This window comes from Mesoplodon densirostris, chromosome 1 (genome assembly GCF_025265405.1).
Source record: "Mesoplodon densirostris isolate mMesDen1 chromosome 1, mMesDen1 primary haplotype, whole genome shotgun sequence".
NCBI classification, from domain to species: Eukaryota; Metazoa; Chordata; class Mammalia; order Artiodactyla; family Ziphiidae; genus Mesoplodon; species Mesoplodon densirostris.
The window spans coordinates 22,343,422-22,356,059 of record NC_082661.1 but is presented as its reverse complement, the minus strand read 5'-3'; positions in this window follow the sequence as shown (position 1 = coordinate 22,356,059).

Below are 12,638 nucleotides of genomic sequence, written 5' to 3'. Positions count from 1 at the left end.
CTTACCATGAGCAAATTCATACACTCATTTTAATCATAAGCCATGACTGGAAGATTACAAAACTGAAAACTGCTATCTACCTTCTGAGCTACACACTGGTGACACTACCCAACTATGGTGCTTATGCACCAGAAAATCACACAGGCATGTTCAGAAAACATCAACAGCATTTGTTTCTATTCTAACAAAGTTTCCACTTCTCCAGTGATTTCTATCTCAACAAAAGACATTATCCTCTAACCTGATAAGATCCATAAATCCAAACATTGTTCTGATGGAAGAAATGTTCACATATTGTATGGGGAAGTCATTCTGGCTTATGCCTGATTTGGCTAGAACTTTAACTGGAATTGCCTGTCTTACAGCCCATCAAACAGACTTTGTACATCTGCTTTAACAATTAAAAGAATGTATTTAAAAATCAAATGGAGTAATGTGTGGTTCAGGCATTCAAAATGGAGCTGGATGGCCATTGTGAATGTGGTTTCAGACACATTCCTGCATTTCTAAGAACTCAAATTTTCTGAATTGTATCAGACTTGAGGGCATGACCACCCATTCTCAAAGTCTGCTAGCAGCTGCCATAACCTTATGGTCTCAAGTTAAACTTATAACTATGCAACCATTTCAGACCACAGCCAACACTTGCTTAACAAGCACGCTCAGTTTTTGCCAGCTCCAATTATAATTGATAAACAACTCCTATAACTAACTTTACCCTTGTGGTGTATAAGCCTCCCCCATTTCGTAGTCCTGCGGAACACAATTCAAGTGCTTCTTGAATCTGTCTCCCAGGCTATAGTCTCAGTTTGGCTCAAATAAAATTCTTTTCTATTTCCATTATGGATTGTTCATTGATTATTTTCATCAACACTTCCCTCCCCTTATTATCCAAAGCTAATAAGATACAGCCTTGGGTGTTTTCCACCTGAAATCTGCGATACCAAAGAAAGTGGCAGGCCACGGAAGATTGGTAGGTGGCAGGTTTAATCAAAGGAATTTACGTGGCTTGCCCTGGGTGTCCACAAGATGAGTAGATCTCTTCACCCACCCACCAGAAAAAGATGAGCCTGCTTTGTTTTAAGAACCTCATGGTGGGGTGAGAAGTAGCTAGGAATATAGATAACAAAATATTTAGAAATACTTCTTAGTATTTAGAAATACGTTTTAGTTTCTAAACATTACCTACTTGACATCCCCAGTAATGATTACCTTAGTTCTCCTGATTCCCACTGTGAAAGCCATCATTTACCTCTTATCTATGTTTTTACAGTAGTTCTGAGCTGATCTTACTCTGTCAAGTTTACCTCCCAGCCAATTAATTCTGCACATTAAACATTTTTCTGAAAATGCATTTGACCCATCCCCCTGCTGAAAATCCTCTGTGCCAAGTAGTTTGAACTTTATTCCAGTTTTCAACGGTATTATCTGGCTCCCTTGACTCTTTATCTCTTTATTACCCATGTACACTTCACTTCTGTAAACAGAATTTTCATTTCATTGAACTTTGACATAATCCTGTGTCTCCTGTCATATCAACTCATTTGAGAAGCCATTCCTCACCTGTTTAGCCTGTTTGCAACATGTACTCTGTAGTTTCATGCTTTTCAGCCCACTATACCATTTGCTTCACTGTTATTCTAATTAGACTCAAAGATGTTAGAGGTTATAAGCCACTTGCCAGCTCCTATTAGTTGATAGTCTTTGCATGAATCTGTGAGAGGAATCTGAGGCTCTGCCTGGCTCAATGAGGTGGGACAAGGGTGCGGAGGTGGGATATGCTATGAATAATTAAAAGTCTGCAAAGGAAAAGAATGAAAGGGAGCAGTTGAATGCCTGCTTTTGCAGTCACTGAACCGTTTGAAAACAGTTGGTGTGTTATACACTTGTGCTGTGTTAGACCCATGATGTTTAATTTTAACCTTAAAACTACGTAATGAACAATGAATTTGTTCATTAAATGTTTATATAAGAACACAGTAAATGGCAGAAACCATATAAACCTGTGTCCATTTAACTCTGGAGTCCATATCTGTTTTAGGGGAAAAACCAAATATTCAATGACCAGTGTTCTTGAAGGTATTCCCCAACAGTTTAGAGTATCTAGTCTGAACATTGTTAAAAATAGGATGTAAGAGAAGACTTTTTGTTTGTTTTTGGTTTTTTTGCCCTCAGACTAGAACCCATTTTGAAATGTGGCATAAACCATTAAATAACTGAAAAGAAAACAAATGCTAGATTATGGTCTATGTTCATAATTGTTTGGGGAAAGACAATTAGAAGAGGAGAAGAATTTGGAAGTTGGTGTTGACCTTAAACAGACTGCCAGCTATTTCTCTAGCAAAAATCGGTTTATTTGGGATCAACAGAGACCTGTAATCCATGGTTTGCAACTATGGCTAGTCGGCCAGGACCAGGAAAGGAGAACCCATTTACAGAGAAGAAAAGGACGTTGGGAGAGGTCGAGTAAACAGTGTCCATGGCCTTTCACTGGCTGAGTACTTGCCAGGAAGGAAGTCTGTCTTCTTCCCATTGGGCTCTGCTACCCTCACAAGGTGTGTGTACTCCCCCTTCTGGTCTCCCAACTCTACTGAGGTTTCCGCTTATTAATTTGTATATCTTATTTTTACCCACTTATATGTTGGCTATAATTTAGCCCTGCTTTGCTGCCAAAGGTGATGAGATTTGCACCTTACATTTCTTTTTCAGGTGGGGAGTTGGAGGGCCAGTTACCCTCTGGATATCACTTTATTATGTTGCCTTGTGAATTCAGTTCTCTTGTGCCCCTTATATGTATGATTTTCTTGACCACTGAGCTTGTGCTTGTTGTTAGACTGGGGATAACATTTCTCTGCAGCTTTCTATAGCCTTAGTGAAAGCAGAGCAGCTCTGGCTTCACCATTTTGCTGCAGCTATGAATAACAGATTTGAGATCTTGGTGACATAGATGGAGAGACAGTATTCTCTTATTGGAGAGTTGAGTCCTTATAACAAATGTCTTTTACTTAAATTCGTGTATACTAATCTTGTTTATTTCTAGTAACTCCTGGTGTCTCTAAAGAAAAAAGGGACAATTACAAGTGGGATAGCAAATCCTGTGGTGGTAGTTCCATCTTTATACTTGCTTTAAAAATCATGTAAAGTATAGGGGAAATAGGTAGAATTTTAAGTCCGCCGATATGGATTCAAATCCTGATTTTCTTTTTCTACTTATTTTTGTGAATTTAGGAAAACTACGTATACAGTCTGAGCCTCATTTATGACATTAATAGAGGGTAGGAGAATTCTTCTAACCAGATTTGTGGTGTGTATTAAATGTGTCCAGCACAAAATAGGTGCTCAGAAAATATTAACAGTGGTGGTGAGGATGGCGATGATGCTGGTGGTGGTGGTGGCAATGTTACTGACAAGTAATTTAGGAATATAGCTCCAAGCTCTCCATCTGTCTGTTTAGATTAAGCACATATCTGTGGGCCAACATCTGCACACCTCTTTAGCCTTCTTTCCTCTGAACTCCTTTTGCAAATAATGCTACACTTTTATAGTTATTGTTGTGTACCCATGCTGAAGATATATGTTCTAAGCTTAAAAATATTTAATTACTTAAAATATAGAAAGCATCTGTTAGGGAGCCTGGCACATAGTAAATACTATATATGTGTTAGCAGCTGTTAATATTACTATTTAAATTTTATAATTAAACATCTATTTCATGCAAGTATTATAGTTTAGGCTAGGCCTCATTTGTTCCCTGTAAATGGTCTGCATAGTATCTCTAGGTTTCTCAATTGTTTCTCATGTGATCAGGTTTCTATAACTTTCACTAACATTTTATATATAATATACACTCTAGTTTCTTTCTTAGAATGTTAGGCCTAGAATTGACCCTGTTGCTATTAATCTAAACAATACATATGATGTTGCTTTTACTTCCCTGAAACAAAATAATGTCTTAAACTCATTTAATTCAGCATGACTCCCTAAAGTTAGGGACTGTTAACCCCTATACCATGCTGCCATCTCCAGGTAAGCTTGTCCCTCGATATTCCAATATGGTTCATGGTCTTAGTTCTACCTTCCTATTCTGATAAGTTACCCTACCTCCAAGTTTTTTGAGGACTTATAAATTTTTAAATATTTTGGTTCAATTTTTTTCCTATCCCATGGAAGTCAACACTCTTTGACCATGATAACAACTTTAATTTGAGTCTTCTCCCAGATATCTGGCTTCTGCTTCTATAGGCCAACCTCGTTTCATACAGAATGATGTCCTTTCCTGATAGGGTTGTCATTGAAAAAGGGAGACTGTGTGTGGAGCTCCTGTTTCTGAGTAAGACTTAGATACTTGACCAGGTTCTATGCTGAGCATTTTATATAGATTATTGCATTTAATCTTCACAAAGCTTATGCAGTTGATAGCAAAACAAAATTTGACAGGGAGATAGTAGTCAGACTGCCCATGGCCACATAGCTAGTTGGTGGTAAAATCAGATTTCAGATGCAGGAAACCTGATTCCGAACACTGCCCTGTTCTTGTGCTTTTACTAAAGGATTCACTAACACATGTAACTATATTCAAAATAAAGTATTTTGTTCTCTAACACAAGTTTAATTCTCTAGTGTTAGTCTAAGCACTCTTAGACCTGGGTTAGATCATACGCTCTTTGCATATTCCCCCAGGATCTAGGACAAAACAAATTCTGTGTGCTCCCAAATTCCATCAAATAGGCAATATTGACCAGAAGTGAACATCTGAGGAACTAGAGAAAATGTAGACCAGCCAAATCACCCTATAGAAACACAAATAATAGAAACAAGAAGAGAAGTCAGTGAGGATTTTAAGCCCTGGTCCTAAGCACTAGATCACCATGTGTGTCTAATCATTCATGTATGAAATATCTGTGGTTGAGAGGAGGCCACTCAGAGACATTTAAAGAGCTATTAAGGTTCAATAATGTATGCTCTATATTTAATTCATGAAAATGCAAACCCTGGAAATTGGTACAGAAAAGGTCAAATTCCACATATTCAGAATAGTTCCTTTGAGCTCCAAATAGGGACAAAATCATTTTGGAAGGAACACAATTTAACTACTGGTGACTTTTTAATTAGTGAGAAGATATATGTTCTAAGACAGCTGACCACACTCCAGAGCTCCAAAAAGTTGATTCCTTTGTGTGCCCCCCCAAGCATTTAAGCTATTCCAATAATTGTGCATTTAATTCACTAATAATCTTCTGAAAAGTGGTTCTCATAAATATGTTTTCTATAAAACTGACTGTCTTGCTGTAGTTAGAAGAGGTGTGAATCTTACAGTCTGCATGACAGCCTGTGAAACCCAAATCAAGGGCTATAAATGGCTCCGAGAGAAAAATCTATGCACTCTTTGATAGGATAATTACTATACTGTGGATTTTGGGGGGCTGTTTCAAAAAAACACTTAATATTTCATAAATACATTGCTTTTACTACCAAATATCATTTGATGACATTAGTTAATTAGAAACTTTGTTAATATGCCATTTTTAAATGTAATTCATGAGATACCATTAACCAGGCAAGTTATCCATACTGAAAACAGGTATAAATATTTCTGTCACAAACTGGAGACTACAAAATGAAGATGACTGTCTTTGGTAGATTTTACTACATGAGTATGGTAAGACCCACAGATCAGGAGGTGACTGCCACTGTAAAGACTGTTTGCTATTCACAGTTGCAAAGAGGAGGGAACATGCCATGACCTGGGGGGAGAGAAGAGGAGGTGCCTGTGGGCAAGAGCCTTCCTTGTAGTTTCTTTGGGAAAGAATGGTGAAACAGGGTAAACAGGTTTAGAAATGACAAATCTGCATAGCTTCAGAGAGCTCTGGGGCAGAGGAGCGGTCCCTAGTTGTCTGATACCTGGCCCTGGGGTGATCAGGGCAGGTGGATAGTGGCTCAGTGTGAGAGCCTCATAAAGCAGGTAGGTGGGGGTATGGGCTCTGGAATAGTTTGTTTGCATTTGAAAAGCACTCTCACTGGGTAAGTTGTTTACCATCTCCAGGAATTTTGCTACCTCTGGGAAGAGCAGTTCCTCCTGGGTCAGCAAAGCCCCAGATGTCAAAGCATCAGAACAGAGAAAGCAGAAGGCATGGTTAACACAATGACACTTATCAAGACTTGAAAGCCAGAGAGCTAAAAGAACGTTGGAAATGTTTATGAGAGCACTGCAATTTTTAAGAGGAAATTTCCTTTCTAACAATACTCTTATTTACTTTATGATAAACTACTAACAACTTTGAGCTATGACACACATGGCACATAATTACATGTAAAATTTAACTTTGACATATGCATGTACCTATGGAACCATCACAGTTACTATAATGCACATAGCTATTATTTCAAAAGTTGATTTGTACCCATTTGTAGTTCCTCAGTCTTGGCCCTCTCTACTCCCTCTTCCTATTTCCCAGGAAACAACTAATTTGTCATAATGGATTAATATACATTTTATGGAATTTTACCTAAAATGCAATGTCTTTTTGGTTAAGCTTCTTTAACTCAACATAGTTATTTTTTAGATTTATCCATGTTGATTATATCTATTGTTCATTTTTTATTGAGTAGAATTTGGCCTTTTGGTCATCACTTTGGGACTACAATATGTAATGCTGAAGTTCATATATAAGTCTCTATATGGACATGCTTTCATTCCTCTTAAGTAATCTGGGAGTAGAGTTGCTTAGTCACATGGTAAGTGTTGTCAACTGATTAAAAAATGTACAACCTGAAAGTTGAGAGTTATGTTTTATTCAGTTGACAAAACTGAGGACTTAAGCCTGGGACACAGCATCTCAGATAACTGAGAAATTGCTCTGAAGAGGGAAGGGTGGGAAGCCAGGATATATAGCAGCTTTTGCAACAAAGACCAGGTAATCAGAACATCAAAAGATTACCATTCATTAAGGAAAACCAGACATCTCGAGCTGAAGAATTTAGTGCTTTTCTATGTACAGGAAGATGCAAGAGACTGCTATTTAGCACAAAAATACTTAATTTTGAACAATGACATCATGTTATGGTATTGAGTCAGGAGGGTTGCTCTACAATAGATTAATAGGAGTACTGTTCTCAGACAAGAGAAATAAAAGGATGCTCAGGAAAGGGGTTGGGAGTAAACAGTGTCACCAGGTGAATGGGCTCCAAGTGACTAAATGTGACATTTTCTACAGTGACATATACTATAATACAACTAACCAGAGGCCCCAGAGGATACAGCTAGTGGTGGCAGTCTGCAGATTCTCAGGTGCCCTGGCCACAGCTGCATCTCCAGGGCAGAGACAAGGGTCTGAAAAGATGGGATGCTTGTTTCAAATCTTTCTGTGGAAGCATGGGCTCACCACTGGCCGGAGTGTATAGGATCTTGAAACATGTAAGTGTCCAAAGGGCAAAAATCTTTAGTAGTGGAGAGTTGCTTGGGGTAGAAGTTTCCCAACCAGAGTGGAGAATATCATTTTCTATAATGCAAAGAAAATATAACATCATTCAGATATTACTGAATTTCTCACCTCTTTTAAATGGAAATGAAAGTGAGCTGTGAGTGGCTGTATAATGTAATAGAACAGACACTAGAAAGGCATCAGGAGGTCTAATTTTGTGCTTAATTCTTATTCTGTCTTTTATGATCCTGAGTTAAACCGTTTCTCACTTGATTTCATAAGAAACTACTTCTTCTGTTTAGACAAGTATTTGATCTATAAAGTTATATTTTAAGTGGTAGTAGTTATCTTTGTAGGGATGTTTGGAAGAGGGCTCAAGAACGTTTCTAGAGTTTGGTAATGTTCACTACATCTGAACGGCAATTACATGGGTGTATTCACTTGGGTGGGAAATTCATCAAGTTGTATACTTGTAGTTTTCTACATCTTGTGCTTAAAGAAAAAAACATACTACAGAACTCTAGTAGCCATCTCAAATCCTTACTGAACAAAAGGTCAAATAAAAGTATATTTCTATCTATCCTGCTTCATGATCATATTGGCAGGGGTTACCAGTTTCCAAAGAAAATCAGAGGTGAAAAGTAACTGTTAGTAAAAAAAATAATAATAATAACAGTAGTAACCTCAGTGTTAAACCAGAATGGGCCATTCTAGATCATTAATCCTTATTTAAATGACTCAACATGGACTTTTTTTGGAGATAAGATCTGAAATCTTCATTATTTTGTTAAATTGTGCTGAGGCATTATATAATAAATCTGAGGCATTAGCAGAAGCCTATAGATAGTTATCGAGACCTTAGAATCTTAGCAGCCATATTATTGCCCTGTGGATCTATTATTTCACATCACCATGAAACAGGTTATTAAGCTTGTCAGGACATAGGGAGACTAGAGCATATGAATCAGAGTGTAATACATCCTGTTAAACCAGATCACATTTAGATAAATGTAGCCCTTTATTTGTCATTAAACCAAATTTTCAATTATAATAGAAGCTGTGTTTAAAATGAGAGTGTTCAAAATAGTTGAGGGTTAGGAAGAAGTAACTCGTTAGTTTTGGACATGGAACTCTGGTGGCTCTGAGCTATGAAATAAGAGTTGGGGATCCATTGAAAGATGGTGATCTTGAATCCTTGATCTTGAACAGACACCAGAGTGAATTAGGAATTTTGAGAACAGTTCCTTCAACAAAATTGACAGCAAACAGTATCATATAAATATCAGTGCCTAAATGGCTAAGTTAGTGTTGGAAGACTGCAGTTTTATAAAAGGATTCATAAGGGTATAAATTGTACAAACATTTCGGAGAGCCCTCTGGAAAAACTTAAACCTGAAGATTTATACAGGCTAAGACTCAGCATTTCCACTCCTAGACATGACCTAGAGCAAACTGCTTATCAGACATCAGATGTATACAGATGTTCATGGTAGTAATACTGGAATTAGGGTTATTTCTAGTTTTCACTAACATAAGAATAGAAAAAACAATTTGTATGATCATAGAAAGGATACTGAAAAGTAGTGGAAATGAATGAAATAGAAAAACATGAATTTACCTCACAAGCATAATTATTGGTGAAAAAACAAGTTGTAGAGACTAAATAAAACTATTTCATAAAGCTTAAAAACAAGGAAGAGGAATGCCCTATATTACAAGAATCTACATGAGTGGGAAAGAGATGAACGGGAATGATAAACATCAGACTCATTATAGCTATTTCCTCTGAGTAATTGAGGGAGGGGTGCACAGTTTTACAATGAGTCTGATGTGTTCAATTACTCATTAGTCATTGTGCTTTTTTGTATGTCTTTTGTATTAAAGAAATCTGGAAAAATCAGTTTTGGATTTACCTAGTTATCCATTTATCCACATGCTCATTTATTATTTGTAGCTTTTACTTTGGCTGAGACCACCATCTAGTAGCTGAGAAAGAAACAGGAGAATTATAAGCCATCCTCCTTTTCCTCAAAGAGCTTAAATTTCAGTTGGGATTATAAATCTATCAGATACATGGGTATTTAATAATATCTAAAGTATCCAATTATTTTTAGAAACAAACTTTATTTCTTAGAGTATTTTCAGGTTCACGGCATAAGTGAGAAGAAAGTACAGAAAGTTCCCATACGTCTTCTACCCACACACATGAAACAACCTCCCCGACTATCCACATCCAGCACCAGGGCGGCATCTTTGTTATAATAGATGAACCTACACTGTCATGTCTTACCCGCAAGCCATAGTTTACTTTAGGTTTCACTCTTGGTGTTGTATATTCTATGAGTTTTTATAAATACATAACATTTATCTTCCATTTTGCTGTTGCAGAAAATTGTTTCACTACCATAAAAAGTCCTCTGATCTGCCTATCCAACCCTCCCCCAAAACAAAACATCTGGCAATCACTGGTATTTTCACTGTCTCCATAGTTTTACCTGTTCCAGAATATCATGCGGTTGGAATTACACAGTATAAAGTCTTTTCAGATTGGTTTCTTTTGCTTAGGAATATGCATTTAATATTCCTCCCTGTCTTTGCATGACTTGATAGTTCACTTATTATTATTATTATTATTATTTTTTGCTGTACACAGGCCTGTCACTGTTGTGGCCTCTCCTGTTGTGGAGCACAGGATCTGGACGCACAGGCTCCGGATGCACAGGCTCAGCGGCCATGACTCACAGGCCCAGCCGCTCCGCGGCATGTGGGATCCTCCCGGACCGGGGCGCAAACCTGTGTCCCCTGCATCAGCAGGCAGACTCTCAACCACTGCACCACCAGGGAAGCCCTGATAGTTCACTTTTTAGTGCTGAAAATACTAAGTCCATTTCCTGGATGCAGTACAGTTTATTTAGCCATTTACCGGATGAAAGACATCTTGGTGCATCCAAACTTTGACAATTCTTGGTTGCATCCAAACTTTGACAATTATAAAGCTGCTGTAAAGGTCCACGTTCAGGTTATGTGTGGACATAATTTTTCAACTCACTTGGATAAATGCAAAGGAACATGATTGCTGGATCTTATGGTAAGAGTAAGTTTAACTCTGGAAGACATTTTGGCAGTTTCTTGTAAAGTGTCTGTACTACTTTGCATTTCCACCAGCAATGAGTGAGAGTTGCTTTTATTACACATCCTCACCAGCATTTTGGTGGATGTCTGTTTTGGATTTTGGCAATTCTAATAAGTGGGTAGTGGTATCTTACTGTATTTTGATTTGCAGTACTCTAATTGCAAATAAATTGCATATAACATTGAACATTTTTCATCAGTATATCCTTTTTTTATCAGTATATCTTTGATAAAGTGTATTCAGGTCTCTTTACCTTTTTAAGCAGGTGACTGATATTTGTGTTCAATTAGGAGTCTTCGTATATTTTAAATAACAACTGTCTATAGGATGCATCTTTTGCCAAGATTTCTTCTAGTCTGTGATGTATCTTATTCTTTTGACAGTTTCTTTTGCAGAGCAGAAGATTTTAATTTTCATGTAGTCCAGCTTGTCAATTACTTAGAATTATGCCATTGGATTTGTATCTAAAAAGTCATTGCCATACTCAAGGTCATCTAAATTTTTTCCTGTGTTCTAGTAGTCTTAAAGTTTTGTGTTCTATGTTTAGGTCTATGATCAACTTTATGACTTAATTTTCATGAAAAGTGAGATCTATGTCTAGTTTTTTTTTCCTTTTGAATGTAGATGTCCACTTGTTCCAACAGCATTTGTTGAAGTCTATCTTTACCCCATTGTATTGACTTTGCTCCTTTGTCAAAGATGAGTTGGTTACATTTATGTGACTGTTTCTGGGCTCTTCATGCTGTTTAAGTGATCTACTGGTAATTTTTTTTTTTTTTTGACACCACACTTAGTTATTAAAGCTTTATAGTAAGTGTTGAAATTGGGATGTATCAGTTGTCTTTGTTCTTCTCCATTAATGTTGAGTTGGTTATTCTGGATCTTTTGCTTCTCTGTATAAATTTAGGATCAGTTGGGTGATATCCACAAAACAATGTTCTGGGATTTTGATTTGCATTGCATTGAATCTATAGACAATTTGGGGAAGAACTGACATCTTTGCAGTATTGAGTCTTCCTATTCACTGACATGGACTATCTCTCCATTTATTTAGTTATTTGCTTTATTTGATTAGCTTTAGAGTTTTATTCATATAGATCTTGTACACATTTTGTTAGCTTTATACCTGCATCATTTTGGGGTGTGGGTGCTAATATAAAGGGTAATGTGTTTTTAGCTTAATTCCCATTCTTCATTGCTGGTATGTAGGAAAGTAATTGACTTTGATATATTGACCTTTTATCCTGTATCCCTGCTATAATTACTTATTAGTTCCAAGAGTTTTTTGGTCATTGTCTCAGATTTTTTATGTAGACAGTCATGTCATCTGTAATCAGCTTTATTTCTTCCTTCTTAATCTCTGTACCTTGCAGTTTCATTCCTTGTCTTACTGCATTAGCTAGGACTTCCAGGTGTTGAAAAGTTGTAGTGTGAGGGGACATCTTGCCCTGTTCTTGATCTTAGCAGGAATGCTTCTAGTGTCTAACCATTAAACACAATGTTAGCTGTAGGTTCTTTGTAGATATTCTTTATCATGTTGAAGAACTTCGCTTCTATCCGTAGCTTGCTGAGAGTTTTTCATGAACAGGTTTTGTTGTTGTTGTTTCCTGTGAAATGTTTTGTCTGTATCTGTTGATAAAATCATATTTTTTTTTATCTTTAGCCTGTTGATATGGTGGATTATATTGATTTCCAAATGTTGAACCATCCTTGCGTATCTGATATAATCACACTTGGTCGTAATGTATAATTTGTATACATTGTTGGATTCAATTTGTTACTGTTTTGTTGAGGATTTTTGCATCTGTTTTCAAGAGAGATACTGGTCTGTAGTTTTCTAGTTGAAAAATTTCATTTTTGCCTGGTATCAGTGTTAGAGTAATGATGGCCTCATAAAAATGAGTTAAGAAATATTTCCTCTGCTTCTGTCTTCTGAAAAATTATAGAGAAGTGGTATCATTTTCAATAGAATTCACCAGTTGGTTCATCTGAGAAACATGTTTTCCCTTTTGGAAAATTATTCTTTTCTTTTGTAATCTGAAGAGGATAATATTTCTCTTTTTTCTCTCAGGTTTATTGAGATG